Source organism: Plecotus auritus (assembly GCF_963455305.1).
Source record: "Plecotus auritus genome assembly, chromosome: 11".
NCBI lineage: Eukaryota > Metazoa > Chordata > Mammalia > Chiroptera > Vespertilionidae > Plecotus > Plecotus auritus.
In genome coordinates, this window is record NC_137777.1 from 33,412,851 (window position 1) to 33,430,749 (window position 17,899).

General features: G+C 38.8%; 1 protein-coding gene across 1 annotated transcript in view; it reads right to left on the minus strand.

Moving 5' to 3' along the window:
* Positions 1-2,247: 2,247 nt before the first annotated feature.
* Positions 2,248-17,899, minus strand: part of CA8 (carbonic anhydrase 8) — a 99,356-nt gene continuing 83,704 nt past the window's right edge. The window contains exon 9 of the mRNA XM_080647028.1: positions 2,248-6,957. The gene's annotated coding sequence lies outside the window, so the exon portion shown is untranslated. The remainder of the gene's footprint in view (positions 6,958-17,899) is intronic.

The following is a 17,899-nucleotide window of genomic DNA, read 5'->3' on the forward strand; positions in this document are numbered from 1 at the left end:
AATTTGTATTTAGTTGTTACTGAGGTTTGTGCCTGCTAGTAAGCTCAGGATCTTTTATCTCTTTGAGGAATCATCAAAGGTGTATGGGAGAACACTGTGCTGTGGGAACCTATCGCAGAGATTGAAAACACAGTCCTTATCTCTAAGGGGTTTAAATGCTACCTGGGAGGATTAGCCATGAGCACAATAAGTATAATTGAGAGGGGGCGGGGAGAGAGATTGGGGTGTCACTATTTTTTACTTCATAGAGACTAAGCAGAAAAACTTGCAAATGACTCCCCCCCAAAAAAGTAAACGGGGCAGCAACTTACCTTGCATCTGGATTCATGGTTTGTTAGATGAGTGACTCACAGAGGGTAGAAGAGCTTGGGATGAGGGGAAGGAGGAGCCACAAACACCTGATGTCAAGCCAGGGGTACCAGTCCTACCTTCTGCTTCTTGGCTCTCTCTGAGCTCTCTCCACCTGCCCATACTTCTGGGTGGAAGGCTTGCCTGCCTCCAGTTTACCCCATTCTAATCTAGCAGGAATAACATGGGGGTTAATCTGCAGAAAACATTAGTCCATGTTCAAAACTCTTCTGGCCTTGTTGCTGCCTCTGTTTGAGGGAAGCGGCTGTGGGAGTTCCCCCCAAGGTGGTGGAGCAGGAATATGCTGTGCTCCCCTCCTACAACCACATCAAAATTACAACTAAATTACTGAGCAATCTACCTGGAGAACTATCTGAGGACTAGCTGAACCGAATGCCTATAACTAAGGATATAAAGAAGCCCCGTGGAGACTGGGGGAGGGGCTGAGAGACTACCCATGCTGGTCCCACACCCACGTGTGTCGGATCAGAATCAGGAGAGAGAGCTCAGCTGCAGAGGGAAGCGCCTCCCCAGCCCAGAGCACCAGCTAGGGAAGAGAAATCCCCTCAACACCTGGCTGTGACAATCAGTGGAGATTCCCTCCAGGGGAGCCAGAAGGCGGCTGGAAACCCAGGCATCCTCTTAAAGGGCCTGCACACAGACTCAGCCCACCCTTGACCCTCTATAATTCCCCACCATCTGGCCCCACGACATGATGGGAGCACAAGAACGTATTACCTGGAGTTAGTCACAAAATTTTGCTCCAAGACTGATGCTTCAAAGACCACTTTGAATCATTTAAGGTATTGACCTGTATCTACTACAGTCATTGCTGCACTAGAGGTCTGGCCTCATTGAAATTCTCTGCTCCTTTGGTGGAGTCTTCATGGCTTCTTTCATTTCTGCACTTACAGATTCATCCTATTATAGATCACTTTCTGCCTGGAGGCGCTGTTGCCCTCCACATGGCTGTATTGTGGCTCTCTTTCCACATCTCAGCTGGAGGGAAGGTACCACAGCTTCCTGCTTACAGTACTTGTGTTCCTGCCTCACAGGGAGATGATGGGAACTAATGGTGTTGGGGAAAGTTTGTTTTGTTAAGAGTATTGTGCAACCCATTGGAAATATCCTAAGGGAATTCAAAATAAAAGATACTTCTTCATCAGATGCCTAAGTTTGACCACACATCATATTTGACACATTTTTCTTTCTGGTTAAAAAAGGAAAGAAGGTTACCCTTGGCTAAATCAGAGGACAGAATTAAGGAACGCCAGAAATTAATTATGTCAGCCTAGCTGGCCTCTTTTTAAAAGGCGAGTTAGAAAAAGAGAAGGAAAAAGTTTCCTCTGGCTTAAACCCTTAAACTAATTCCCATCATACAGTGATTTTGATCATTAATGATATTTAATACAAATGCATGAGATGGTAAAATTACAGGCCACCTGTCAGAAGAAAAGGCCTCCAAAGATGAAGTGTGAGTTAGCAATGGTGGGTCTTACAATCTTCTCCGGGAGGCCCTGAGGACAGAAGAACGCAAGGCTGGAGCCCAAGGCTCAGAACTGGACTGAGAAATAATGGCATAACCAATGTCCACAGGATGTTTTCAGTATGTCCTTTGTGCAAGGACTGACAGTAATAATCATCCTAACCTACGTGGGGATGCACTGTCCCCTGGAGTTAACTGCCCGCCTGCTACTTGTCTCTCACAACAGAGGGCCACTTCGGACATTTTCTCACACTTACACAAATGAGGAAATCACCTCCTTGGTGCTCGAGAAGCACTAATTCCTCTTCCTGGGAAGGCCAATTTCCCTGTAAGAACTGTATTCACATTTCCTTTCTGTGGACTTAGCAAATAAAAATGTGTGAAATTAAAGGTTTTTTGTTTGTTTTTTTTTTAACCTGGCTCCTGTTTTTCCCAAACTGAAGGCTGGGCTTGGCCACCATGACTACCGTTCCCTCTCTGCAAAACCATCATAAGTCTTCACTAGACTTGCATATGAATTTTTAATAGCACCTCAAATGTACTTATTGGATATTTGGAACTATTCCACATAAATATAACTTCTAAATGTAAGTAGAAAGAAAGGAAAAGAAATCATGTATGTTATAGGGTTTTTTTTGTAGTAAGATTATTTCATTCAAATGAGATTTGTTCAAAAAAATATTTGCAAGGAAATTTATTTGACTGAAATTGCACGGAGTCCATTTTCATCCCAGTCTTGTGCTATGATAATATCGTGAATTTCCTTTATGCCAGGATGAAGCATCTTTATGTTATAAAAGATAAAGTGTTTTTCATGCAATGTATAGACTGATCTGCATTTTATAAAATATATATATACATACACACACACCTTTGGGCCAGATTCTAACATAATTTCACAGGAAAATTCCTATTGAGGCTGACTAAATTGCAATATAATTTGAAAGCAATTAAAGTTGTGCAGTAGAGTTATTCTGGAAATGAATCAGGCCCCCAAGGTATGAAGCAAGCATATTCAGGTCTTTGGAACAGCTCTAAGAAATTTCTGAAGTTCTACTGACTCACTAAAACTACAGTGTTCCAGTTGGGGAGTAAGAACATTGCAAAGCAGTAGTTTATGCAGATCCACTTAAGTTTCAGAAATCGAAGTTTCTTAAAACTCAATAGCATCATTTCCAAATGAGTATTCCTGTATGACCCAACATATAAAACTTCTAGTGTGCCTTATTAAAATGTAATCTAAGTCTGATATGACACAAAAATTTCTAATTTAAAACCCTCATTATCTCAGTGTGAGCCCGTTAGGAGTTTCATGCCAGACACACAACTCTAAATAGAGGAAAGGAACAGGAAAAAAGAGAATGCTTGTGTGTGCATATCCTCAGGGGCTGCATTACATCATCAGTGTATAATGCCTCTTCCTGTTCATCATACCCTCTACTATGACCCAAGATAATATTCTGCATTAATAGAGGCTGCTTTTTAATCATGTCAATATTTGCTATATTAATATTTCCCACTAAATGTGGATAGTTCTAAGGAAAATGAACTATCCTCAAGATGGTTAAGTTTCAAGAGTTAAGAGTTAAGACATGAAAAGCATTAATTAGCACATACGAATTAATTGCTGTTAATTAATTAGAGAAATAAATGATGAAATAAAATTGCAGAGTTATTATCTCAATAAGTTAATGCCTGATATGTCAACTTCATTTTCATTTTAAGAAACTTTAAATTATAAAAGTGCATGAGTCTACCCTTAATTACAATGTTGATATTTGACACAAATTTTTGAAAAATGTGCTTATTCAAGTGAAAATTTCAAAAGGGAACTGGGAGCCTAACAGTTTGAGTACTATGCTACCCTAAATGATGGAGAATTACACCCAGAATGGCATTGTGAGGAGACCCCAGATTTGCTGCCCCCTGTAAACAACTCTCACGGGTGAATAAAAAGAATTTTAAAGTGTCTGGAAATTCTCCTAAGGACATACAGCAAGTAGGGAAACATTTACTGAAGAAGACCTCCTAAATCTCAGTAAGAACAGTGTATTTGGAATTTGAGTCACAAACCCACTCTTTCCCTTCCCTCCCCAAAGTTGACATGATTAAATCTCCACTCTAGGTGGGGACAGCCAAGAAGATGGGGCTCCCTTTCCCATCAGTCCCCAATCAAGGAATATTAGAAAGGCTGCAGAGGCTAAATCCCTGGGGACAACCACCAAGAGGTCATGAGCCTCTTCTTCCACACAGCCCCACTCAGAGAGCAGAGGTCCTACTACGTGCACATGGAATACAATCTAGGATAAACCATATGCTAGACCATAAAACAAGTCTCAGTAGATTTAAGAGGATTGAAATCATGCAAAGTATGTCCTCTGATCATGCAAGGAAATTATAAATTTATAACAGAAATCTGGGAATTCATAAATAGGTAGAAATTAAGCAATGTGTGCCTACATAACCATTGTGTCAAAAAAATCACAAGGCAAGTTAGAAAATACATTGAGATGAATGAAAACAAAAATATAACATACCACAAGTTATAGGATGCAGCTAAAGCAATGCTTAGAGGAAAATTCATAACTATAAATGCTGTATTACAAAAAGATCTCAAATCAATAGTCTACCCTTTCACATTATGATACCTGAAAAAGGACAAATGAACCCCAAAGCAAGCAGCAGGAAGGAAATAATAAGGACAGGGCAGAACTGAATGAAATAGAGAACAGGAACATAGTTAGAGAAAACCAACAAAATCAGATGTCGGTTCTCTGAAAAGAGCAACACTATTGGCAAGGCTTCAGCTAAATTTACCAACAAAAAAAAGAGAAGGCTCAACTTATCTTAACTGACAAAACTTCTGAGAACAATATGACTTTACACAGGACCGGATCCCTTAATTACCATGAATCAGAGGTGATTTCAGACGTGTAAGCCATATGGAAAAGCACCTCCATTTGTCGCCTTTTTTCCTTTGTTAGGTCAACAAAATCTACCCTAAACATCATGATCTTTGAAATTTATCTTTTATTCCTAGTTAACTACTTCCTCCCCCCTACCCCAAACATACGTACACTTCCGCTTTAGGAAGCTTCTTCCCCTATTTCAGGGTCTGTTGCATACCTTTCCTTTCCCAGGCCACCATCAAAACAGGATAGATCTGATAATAGTTATTTGCACTTTCGTTCATTGACAGATGACCCTTTCAAATTCATCCCTAAAAGAGCACCACTGTCAAACAGCATTCACAGCTGACTCTGAGGTACTAGCTGCGGAAATAAGCGATTTTCCACATTAAAGAATATTAAGCTGCCAAACAATCTAATCAATGGATACCACACATTGAACCAACTAGTTGATTTTAGTCTTTTGACTCAGAAAATATGCAGCAAATTAATGTAATTCCTTAATTTTATTTATATTAGAGAGGAAAAGGGAAAATATGGGGAACTGGATATCACCTTGAAAGTAATTTGAATTCATTTTTGTTATGTTTATTTTGTATTTTTAAGGGACAGAAGGTTAGAGACTACAAGAAACATCAGAAGTCCAGGAACAGCCCCTGGCCGCTCAACCCAACCGTGTCAGGAGCAGAGCGGCGGGTGCCCATGAACCTCCATGCCAGGGCCTCTCCTCCAAGACAGGGTTGGGAGTTTGCCTTCCTTTTGATGTTGACTACAAAGGAGGCCACACCTGCAGTCAGTGTTGGGCAAGTATGTGGTTTATCAGTTTTTTCTGTAAGATAAAAATGTTTAAATATGCCAGTTTGTGTAGACATGCTTTGCCATTTCTTCATTTCTGTATACACACAAGAAACCGTGGGAAGGGAAAATCCAGGGCTCGCCTCTGCCCCTCAGCAGCTCTGCCTCATGCTGCCCTGATGTGGTCCAGGCAGCCACGCATCCTGACCCTTCACAACACGCCGCCTTCCTCACTCAGCTGCAGCTCTAGTGCTTTCTCCCCCTGCCCATGGCTCCACCCTACACCTTCCACACCTCCATGTTCCCCGATACTCAACACATCTAAAGTCTCTCAGCACATGCTTATTCCACCTGTATTATTTCTATTTCTAACTTATATATTTTGCATCACAAAATCCCTCCAAATCGGGACGATGTTTTTGAAGTTACTAGTTTTACAACAATAATTATAACAATAAACATTTATTAAGTACTTGCTTTGCAACACGCACTCTACTGTTTTACATAAGTTATCTCATTCTGTCACACTTAACTATATATAAACATATGCTAAAATTTGCCAGTAACACTTAAAATTAAAATGGCCACCTTTGACAGAAATGTTTCAATATACTGAAGACATGAAATTCACAGAATAAAATATTTTGAAGTCTTACAAAATGTACAACACTAAATTATTATGGGGTACTATTAAATTTATGTTTCTATCATGGAAAAGGAGCTATTGAAGGTACCTACTTTCTTTTTGTCTTAGAAACCACAGCTTCTAATATGTCAAATAAATATGATTAGATTCATATCTTCAAATAAATCCTTTTACTAAGACAGAAATATATAAAGTGAGTATTACGTTTTTGCATTCATTCCCAAACTGTTTTCCATAATAACAACCCAGCCTGACATCAGCTCTGGTGTGAGGGCTAGAAAATAACATGAGATATGATTTTTACTAATCCTTTACATTCCACTTTGAAGCTGTATTCTGTTTTTAATCAAAACTCTTATTTTATTATCAAGACTTACATTATTCTCTGAAGGAGTGGATTTTCTGTTGGAGACAGGAAATGAAGGGCTGCTAATGCTGGAAATGTATATTTCCTGTCTCGACATTAGTACATGATATATATTCATATTAATAACAACTCTGAAAACTAGTTTCATTTCTTCTACATATAAGCAATAAACAGTGTGTGTAAAAAATATGAATACTACCAGCAGTGATATATAATATGGGGCTTCTTTTCAATGTACAGCCATTCCTAATATTTCATTAGAGTATGTGTACAGGCAACTGCCAAAGACGTCCATCAAAGCTGGATTAGATGAAGACAAACAATGCAGGCTTTCAGGAAAAACCAAAGCTGCAGCTCAGACGTTCCCGTTCTCATCCTAGGGCACTATACCACCATGGTCTTCCTCCTTTTTGCAAAAAAAAAAAAAAGAATCAATTATGTTACGGACATTCTTCTACAGCAGACTGAAAAGTCTGTTACAGTCCAACGAGAGACAGTAAAATCTAAAACCTTTGTAAGAAAATGTATAAATCTCAAAATACCTTCATGCTCAAGTCCTATTAATGCAAAATTTCATAGAACCAAGCACTTTACCCCCAAATAAATAAATGTTTGAACTGTTTTCTAAACAAAAATGTTTAATAATAATTAAACAATAATCTCTCTATATATAAGCATAATATAAAAATTGACCAGACGGTGGAACGACCGGTTGGCTATGACACGCACTGACCACCAGGGGGAAGAAGCTCAACGCAGAAGCTGCCCCCAGTCCACAGGCCCCAATTGCCTGATCAGCTGGCCAACCTTTCGGTTCTTCCCCCCAGCCAGCAGGCTCCAAACACCCGATGGAAAACGGGGAACTGGGGGTGGGTGGCGGTGGATGCAGGCAGCACCAGGGCCCTGACTGCCCCTCCAGTCGCCCCCAGTGTTCACTCCACACACAGAGGGTGACCAGCGGCGGTGGCGGCAGGGGGCTGGGCCGGCTGCCAGCAGCCGGGGATGATTGGCCCTCATCACAAGCCAGGCCTAGGGACCCTATTTGTGCACGAATTTCGTGTGCCAGGCCTCTAGTATTTAACAACAAAATAAAGCTTCCAGCTATTGTCATTAATTTTATGTGTAATAATCACTTCTTCCTAGTTCCCAAATACCTTTACAATTCTATTAAGTACATGGATAAATAAATCACTCTAATCATGCAAGGTCATGTCTTAATCCAAAGCATTTTAACACTGAACATACATCCACATGGCAGCAGATTGCACTTGCCTGTTGGTGTCATTTTGAATCTCCAAGGGTTTGATGTAGAGGGTTCTCCATAAATGTTGAATGAATTCTAATTTACCTGAATGTAGACTCTGCTGGTGAATTTAGGTACTCACTCTCCTAAAATCTCTCTCATACAGAAGAAACTAAAGATAATACCCTATGCTTAATTGAGCTTTTCCTTCTCTATAGTTTTCAAAGAAAATGTCACCTCTCAAAGCAAGGAGCTCTCATAGTGATCTTGATATTAGATCCCCCCAAAGACAGATGTTCAATCTTATTCACTGCAGATACCATACTACCTGGAAAAATGTTTCAATTGATCACAATCTGGGGTATGAATCTGGAAACAGGAAGACCCAAGTTCAAATCCCAACTCTACCACCATCTTGTTGTAAGGTTTTAGTTGATCTACCTGACCCTTCTGGTACAATACCTACCTCGTAGGTAACAATACATACTCGTAGAGATTTGGTGAGAATGTAATAAGACAACAGATATAATGTGACATTGCCTCCAAAGCATATAACTGAACTACCAGTGACCATTTCAGTTGATTTTATAGACATCTTGATAGCTGAAAACTGAACTGCCGCATTGGATGATCTATTATTTTCCATAGCAGATGTTTGAAATTAACTTTTCAGCATTTTAGAGAAAGTGTTCATGGGATGGAATCACACTTTGTCTCATCTACACTGTGCTGGGTTCCTAAGGTCCAGCACAATATCTGGCTCAAAGCAAACACTCCAAGAAAATTCGTATGTGTGTACATGTGTATGCCTGTGTACAAATATTTTTATTTTTATTTTCAAACATTTTTAAAAGTGTAACAAAATGGAAGTAGCAATTGCTCCTATTTGTATTTTATTTTCCTCAAAATTATACATGCACACAGTTTAGAAGGTTAAATAATTCTAAAATGTTTCTTATGAAAACTATCAGTCCCATCCCATATGCCACCCATTTCCTCCTCCTCAGCTCTTTTAGCTGATTATTAACATCATAAAGCTAAGCAGCATGATTGTATTGCTCCATTCCAGTATTGTCTGTTGACCTTTCCTATGGAGAATGAAGATTGACCCTCTTTCCTCCTGTCAGACACCCCCCACACACACACCCAACACACACATACACACATATCACCATTCCCTTTACCCTATTTTCCCAGTAATTTTGGCTGGTTCAATAGTCAACTTCTAGTATTGTGATGATATAAATAGTATTCAGAGCTGAGCTCTGTGTATTAATATATCATTGGTTCTCTTTTCCTGCACAACTTTTTGTTTCTCTGGAGTTAATCATCTTGGATTTTTTTTCCACCTTAGCTTCCTATGTACTCAGTTCAAAACTACCTACCAATTGCCTGGCTCTCAGGAAGTTCAGATATCATGCAGTCTATCAGTTTCACTGTCCTAAGGAAACTCTTCTAGAACCTTCTGCTCCTCTCACATCTGACAGACACCCGCTCTGCCTACAACCTCGGGTCACCATCTTTCTGGCAATCTCCTTTGCCTTTCTTCTTTGTCTGATCTCCTGTTTCCTGAATCCCACATCTGTTTTCTTTGCTTACTCCCTTTTGGTGAAGCAGATTTTCCAGTAGTTTCCTGAGAAGTATGTTTTTAGTGACTTTGATACCTGAAAAGGACTTTAAGAAGTCATTTCAAATTAATCAAAAGTTTGGGTAAGGAATTCTAAGTGGGATGTAAAATCCCTCAGAATTCTGAACATGCTTCCTTGGACTTTCAGCTTCTAGTATGCTGTTGAGATGTTTGATATTCAAATTCCAGGTTTTTTGACCTTTGACTTTTTTTTCTTCACTGTGATTTTCCCTCAGCGACCAGAAATGTCACAATGATAGTGCCTTGGTGTGGATGTATTTTGATCTACCATACTGGAAATCAGTGGGTCCTTCATAATTTGTAAATGTATGTCCATGAGTTCTGAGAAAATGTTTTGAATAATTTTGTTGCCAGTTCCTCTCCACCACTTTCTCTGGTCTCTCTCTACTTTTCCTATCATTTGGATAATGAAGCTCCTAAATTGGTTCTCTAATTTCCTTATTTCATCCTCTCCTGGTTTGCTCTACTTGCTAAGAAATTTCTTCAATTCTGCCTTCTGTTTCTGCTGTAAGATTTATTTCTGCTTTCACGTTTTCAGTTTCTTAATCGCATCCCATTCCTATGCCATGGTTGTAATTTCTTTCCTTCTCTCTCTGAAGATCTGAATGATTACCTTCTTGAAGTTTTCTCTTCCTAGGTATTTCTTTCTGATACCTTGCCTTCTCTGTTTGTTGTGGACTTTTACATGTTACAGGATTCCTTCAAATATCCTTAACTGCTCATATCTAAGGAAGGGAACAACCACTACTAGAAACCAGAATGGAGACTCCAAGCACACAGGAGGTCTTATCTGTTGTGCCTTCACCACAGGATGAGCCAGCTGGGCTATAATAGAGAAGTCCCTGGGTGTCAGATTCTCCAGAAAGAACCTTGGAGGGCAAGTGGGGCAGGAGGGGGATAGGAGGTATGAGGATGTCCTTCAATGACCCTCTTTTCACTGCAGTATCCTGATCTTGGTCAGTTATGCCTATGGCCCCTAATAGAGAGACTCTCTCTTCATCACCTCCAGAGGTTATCTCCAGGTACCCACTGAAGACTGGGAGAGGATATGGAGATGTAAGTGCTTCTTAAACAGTTTCTAACGAATGCAGATGATTTGAGCCTCCTTTCACTCCAATTTCTAGTAAAACTGGTAACTGCTGTCACCAATTCTTGGGACTTTAAGAGATTTTTTCATGTACACAAGCTTGCTCCTCACATCTGCTAAATCCATTATCATACAAGCATCTGCTTCTAGCTTCCAGAATATTGTCGCTGATGTCTCCTCTTTTGTTTTGGCTATCCTTGTAGGTTTGTGCACTTAAAAAATCTATTTCCTGTTATTTTACTGCAATTTGTGATGGAAACAAAATTAACTGTCTATGATTAATGGATTATTAGTGTTTAAAATAGAAGTTCCTTTATATACATTTGTATATTTTCTAAAGTTTCCACAGTAACTGTATTCCTTGGTAATCAGTATATAAGGAAAGAAATGACACTTTGAATATACAAAGGTGATCAGGCTGACTTTGTACCCTTTGGGACTTCCTCCAAATACCCATTTATCTAGCTATATAAATAACAGGCTAATATGCTAAGTGTCCCTCCACCAGTGCGATCAGTTGCTATTACATGCACTGACCACCAGCCAGCCGTGGGCAAACTACGGCCCACGGGCCGGATCCGGCCCGTTCGGCTGTTCTATCCGGCCCGCGGAGCCAAAAGAGTGGAGGGTTCTCTTGCTCTCCCCTCCGCTCCTTTACTTTGAATTTATATTAGTTCACACAAACACTCCATCCATGCTTTTGCTCTGGCCCTCTGGTCTAGTTTAAGAACCCATTGTGGCCTTCGAGTCAAAAAGTTTGCCCACCATAGACACTCAACGCAGGAGCTGCCTAGTTGCAGTGACTTGGCAGTGGCGGTTCTCGGGTGACAAACCCTGAAACCAGAGAGGAGGGAGCCCGATTCCTCATGGGATTCTACGTTCGGACATGGGTTACGTTGTTGCTGGGGCACTGTCGGCCCGAATCTGATTTACTGCACACTTGCAATTGCGTTCCACACCCTGTAGACAGCAACTTTGCAGAGTTCCCTCTCACACTCCGGGACCCCTGGGGGGATGTCGGAGAGCCGGTTTCAGCCCTATCCCCGCAGGCCAGGCCACGGGACCTCACCTGCCGGAGGGACCCTGCTCACTCTGCAGAGGCCGGGGAGGGACCACAGGAGGTTGGCTCCAGGGCGTGTCCGGCCCGTCTTGCCCAGTCCCACCCCACGGACCACCATCTAATTAATTTCCTTTCAATGTGCACGAATTTCCTTTCAATGTGTACTGGGCCACTAGTATATAAATAATAAAAAAGCTTAACTATAAAAGGAAATGTTCTATTATATAATGGTCATTGTTTATAATGAGACCTTGAAGTATGACTGTATCTTAAGAAATCTTCTAAATTATCAGCTATTTCAATATAATTATAACAGATGCTATCTTTCCTGTGACTGTTTCAGAACCTTAAATTATCTTCTACAAGGAGACCCTTGGGAATGAGTGCAAATCAAATCACTATTGGAGAATTTCCTGAAAAGCTATCAAAAATAAGAAAGCACATGAGCACACATGTCCTTGTTCTCAAAGGCCACTGCAGGTCCCGGGCTTGATCTATATCCCAGTGAGTCTGGCTCAGCTCCTTGATAACACACTAACACATCCCTCTTTAAGCAAGATAATTCAATGTAACATCTCCAAAATAGGATTCTTTTAAGAAATAGCTATATGCTAGACCCATGGTCAGCAAACTGCGGCTCACGAGCCACATGTGGCTCTTTGGCCCCTTGAGTGTGGCTCTTCCACGAAATACCACAGCCTGGGCAAGTCTATTTTGAAGAAGTGGCGTTAGAAGAAGTTTAAGTTTAAAAAATTTGGCTCTCAAAAGAAATTTCAATCGTTGTACTGTTGATATTTGGCTCTGTTGACTAATGAGTTTGCCGACCACTGTGCAGCTAGACATAAGGACTTTCTCTTTCCGAATGGTCTCTTTCTCCTGTACACTAGTAGAACCCTATCTCAGGGTAGTTTCTATATGCTGCTTTGATTTGGAGTTAGCTGAGCACCTGATTAACTTCCAATACTAGGCTATAAACTCCTTCAGGGAAAATCTGTCTGATTATGTTTGTTTTCACATAGCCCCTTGAATACTGACATACACAAATCAGAAGGTTAAAGATAAATGTCCTTCCATTACAAGAAAAAGCATATAGCTACTTTCTTTTTCAACATACCCACTAGTAACAAACAGTATGTGATCATGAGAAAGAAAAAGGTCAAGAACATCAGATGCTTCTGAAGATTTAAAGATAGTGGGAAAAAATACTTCTGGATTTAGGAAATAGAAATCCAAGCATATCAGAAATAAGAAAGGTGTACCAGACATCACTGTTAATTTATTTAATATTATTCTGAAAGTATTAGATGGTGAAATAAAATAGTAATAAAATTAGAAAGGAGGAGATAAAATTGTCATTTACAGATGTGATCACAGTCTATTTAGAAACTCAAAACAATCAGCTAAAGTACTGGTATTATTGGAAACTATACAAAAGATTAGTGAGAAAGCCAAGAGCAGACTTAAGCAACTATTTTTCCAATGAAATAATATTAACCAATATAATATAATGGGAAATATCACTAATCAAAATTGATAGTAATAGCTCACATTTCCTGAATGCTAGCCCTTGGCTGAGTACTGTCCTGAGCATTTTACCATGTTTCATTTAATCCTCACAGCATCTTTAAGAGGTGTGACTCCCTGTGCCTCCACTTCATATGTGAGGAAACTGAGGCTGAAAGAATATCAATGATTGCCCAAGTTGTGGAGCAGCAAGTGGACACGCTGTGTTCCTCATCAAGCGATAGCCCAGGCCGACTCCAGAGCCCAAATGCACACATCCTGGGGTAAATTTAGTAAGAAGAGAAAACTATACAATGTATAAAGAACATAAAAAACTTTAATAAGCATACACCTGTGCACTGTTGCTTAACTAAAAGATTTAATACTGTAAGAATATCAATTTTCAAATTACTGTATATATTCAATGCAATCCAAATGAAAAATCCTAGCAAGGTTATTTTTTTCCTTTCTTTTTCTCTTTTACTCACCCTCTTTTTCTTATATTCTTTATGTCAGCCTTTCTGATAAAATGATGCTATATTTTTTTATGGAAGAATTAAACATGTGAAAATAGCCAGGAAAATTCTGTCAAAAAGATTAGTAAGGTACCTTGTCCTATAAAACACTGAAATACGCATACTTGCCACAAACATCCTGGTCGATGCTCATGAATAGACAGATTATGGAACAGAACAGGAAATTCAGGAATAAAATCAAGTATTCACAGGAATACATAATATAATGCAGCAGTCATTTTTAATCAGATTGGCAAGAATAAAAAAAATTGAAAATACTCAATGTTAGTAAAGGTAAAGAGAAATAAATGCGTAGTTGGGCACATAGTTACTGGGAACATAAGCTGATACAACCCTTGGGGAAGAGCAATTTGCATATATATATATATATATATATATATATATATATATACACACACACACACACACACACACATATACATATTACAATTAACTCTCTGAGCCAGTAATCTTATTACTAAGAATTTTTAAGGAAATAAATGCATAAATTAACCATAGTATTGTTGATTATAGCTAAATACTGGAAATGACATAAATGCACAATAATAGAGAAATAGCTCAATAAATTTTGTTACATACTTAAAGGCAACTTAGTACAATCATTTAAAAGTAAGCCATCTCTTCAATGGCATGAAAAGATGTATCATCAAGCAGACAGGAAACAGCCTGCATAATATAATCCCATAAGGAACATTATATGTATGCATATCCATATGAAATATATGCATAGGAGAGATCAAATGGACACAAATAATGTTAAAGGTAACATTTATTGAACACTTACACTATGAGCCAAAACCATGATAAGCAACTTTGATTACATTATCTCATCATATCTTCACAACGACCCTATGAGGTAGACACTATTATGGTCTTCTTTTTAAGTGATGAAAAAAAGAGACGTAGAGATATTAGTAACTTTTTCAAGGTCACACAACTAATTAGTGGTGGAGTCAGAATGGAACCTGAGCCATCCCCCACTATGCTACAGGTCACCGATATTCACCCAAACACCCAGCACTGGTGACAGCTATCAGAGAGGAGTGTTTGAGAAACGTTTGCTCCCTCTTCCTTTTATTCTGTATTGTTTGACTTTTCTTCCATGACCATGTATTATATTTGGAGATAGGGGAACAAAGAAAAAAAGGAGAAAGAAATCAAAGGTGACTTTTGCCACAGCCATTGCATTAGGTAGATGGAGATGAATGTATTTCAAGAAAGTGAAGAGTGAAAAGATGGGAGAGAGGTGAGAGGCATACAAAGGGACTGATACAAGTAAATGGCAAAAACACTCTCTATAAAGTATTCAGTCAATGATGTAAGCAAAAATTAATATAACCCTTTATAGAGGGGATTTTAGCAATATGTTACCCAAAACAAAACCAGGCATGTCCTTTTCCCCCAGAAACCTCACTCCCAGGAGCTTTTCTAAAAGAGAGAAGGAGGCACAGATAGAAAGGCCTTCATAATTTTCTGCCCTTTGCTATTTGAAATGGGGTGCAGTGGAAAGAGCTGAGGGTTTGCAGTTAAACCTACCTGGGTTTGCATCCTTGCTTTGCACTTTAATGGCTGTGACCTTGAGCAAGTTACTCAACCCCTCTCAGTCTCAGTTTCTTTATCTCTAAAATGAGAATAAACACACATGCCTCACAGAATTGTTGTGAGGATTAAATTAGATGTAAAATACAACAGAATGTTTAAAATATTAAATAGCATTTGCTTTTACCTTCTATCACTCACTAATATGTGTATACCTTAGAATGAATGTATAAACTTTAATCAAAACTCTAGGGTAAATCATATCGCTTGGTCATTTCCACACTTCTCTGCATCAAAGTATCCTAAAATATTAAACACTATTAGCTTTTAAAGCAATTCAGAAGTAAACCTATGTTATGATACTTTGACACTTTCTCCATCTCAATTAGCACTAAACTAATTAACAAAACTATTTCTACACTACAGTGCATCATATTTTTCTTCCTTCTTCCCTAATCCCTCGTGTGTTGTAAGGGTGATTGAGTATCTAATTACTTCTTAATTGAAGCACATATTATACATTTTTCACTAGTTCAAGCTAAATGCTTTTAGTCCAGAAATCAGATTCAAGGAAATTAAGTTGAATTGGGATTTGGGCAACTATTATAATGAGAGAAGGTTTGTATTATGTCTAATTATAAGTAAATGTGGATTTTAGCATTATTTCCTATGGAAATATTTCAAGTACAGGAATGTGCCATAAATGACTAACTTAGATGATTAATAACATTGTTATTCTTATTTACAATCTTTTATTCCTAATTACAATGATTTTGTTGCTGGGAACCACTAAATATAATCATTCTTCAAAGAAAAGATATTAGAGAACCGTTGGTTGTCCCCATACTAAAATCAGAATGAACATTCATATCTGTGAAAAATTATGAGTTTCTCTGCAGCATAAAGGTTACAGGACTTCACGCATGCTGCAAAAAGAAAAAAAAAACATAAATCTTGGAATCTAACCGATTACATTAATCAAAAATATTTATTTATGGCAAACCATAAAAATATTACTACCAGAATGGCATTCCAATTTAGTTAATACTTTATAGACAGTATTTCTTGAGGGATTTTTTTTCTCATTGAATTAGGCAGGAGTAAAACACTCTGAAGTAGGTATTCTCAGACAACACAGGTTTGTTTGCCTGTTTGTGTCTAGATAAGGGGAGCAACCATCTGGAATAATTTGGTTGAAGACCACTTCGGGCAGAAGACTGGATTAACTAACTTTTTGAGATCCAATTCAACTCCATGCTTCTAAGATGTTCTGGAAAATATTTTATGCAGACAAGCCCTAGAGGCCTTTATGAGTTTGTGACCACTGAAATGAGAAGAATTCAGAAATTTTGAAAGAGTTTAAAGCACTTAATGGAAAACGGAAATGTAGCAATTCATTTATTTGAGAATGTGTTGTTTAGTGGCAACTTGATTGATTAGGGAAACCTCCATATTATCTAATAAATATTTTGGATTTTGTCCAGGACATTGGGCATTATCTAGATTACTGTTTTGTTGAAAGTTTTCACTAGAATATTTGTTCAATTAAAACCGAAGTAGCCAAAAGAACAAGGCAAACCTGTTTGTATTAACATAGAAATATCTCCAAGATAAATGAGCAAAATTTTTGTGTTGCTTTTTTTTCTTATATTTTAAAAGACATTGTCTCACACCTTTGTGAGACTGATGTCAATATCTACCTTTCCTCTAACGTGGCTTCTTCTCTAACTTACAGGAGATGGCTCCCATCCCTAATAAAGAGGAAGTGCCCGTACACTATCAGGCCATGTTCATTTCCATGCAGAGATTTCAGATTTCCCAGGTTGTGCTGTATGAAAGCAGCTTGCTAGCATAATCAGCAGGACCTTAACTACCACATAATGAAATGAAAGTATTAAAAAGAAAGTAGAGAACTTCATGATTTCATCATGTTTCTGTATTTCCTTGTAATCGCTAGCACCAAGCTACATATTGGTAGATCTAATGCAGATCAATTTTCCAAAGCCCATTTAAAAGACTGCACTTTAATAGCTGAGACATTTAAATCAGATACCCACAATTCTATAATTCATGTGGATGGCAATAACAAACCACAATACCACCACCAGCCTCGTATGGCAGACGGTGACAATTAGTTATGTCACTGTATTCCACTGTGCTCAGGTGTGGATTCAGAATCCTACTCAACAGCCTTATACCAATCCCTCAAGAGCTGGCACACATATTTGAGTGTTCTGTGTCATCAATGTCTGTTATTTTTATAAATCTTTCTCGAACAATCCTATGTACAAGAGAGGAAGAATGCCCTTGCAACAGTCTAGGTGAGAGATGAAGCTAACTTTATGGGTTGTGATAGACAGATTTGGAGCTATCAGAAGGAAAATCTAGAACTGGATGATACATGGAAATGTGAGGTGAGGTGAGGTGAGGTGAGGTGAGGTGAGGTGAGAAGAGGAAGAGGAGTGTCAAGACTGACTCAGGTTTCTAGGAAAACTTGGAGAGCCAAGTCTATGAAGGAACATCATAAATTCAGTCTCGTATATGTTGAGTTGGAGATGCCTCTGACACACCCAAAAGAAAAGTCAGACTGACAGTCAGGCACTCAATTCTAGAACTTCATAGAGAGACCTGGTGCAGGAATATAAATGGGTGGGATATCTGTATTTAGTGGCAACTGAAGCTGTGGGTATAGGTGAGTCACCTACGGAGAGAGCAGGCCCGTCAGGCTGAGC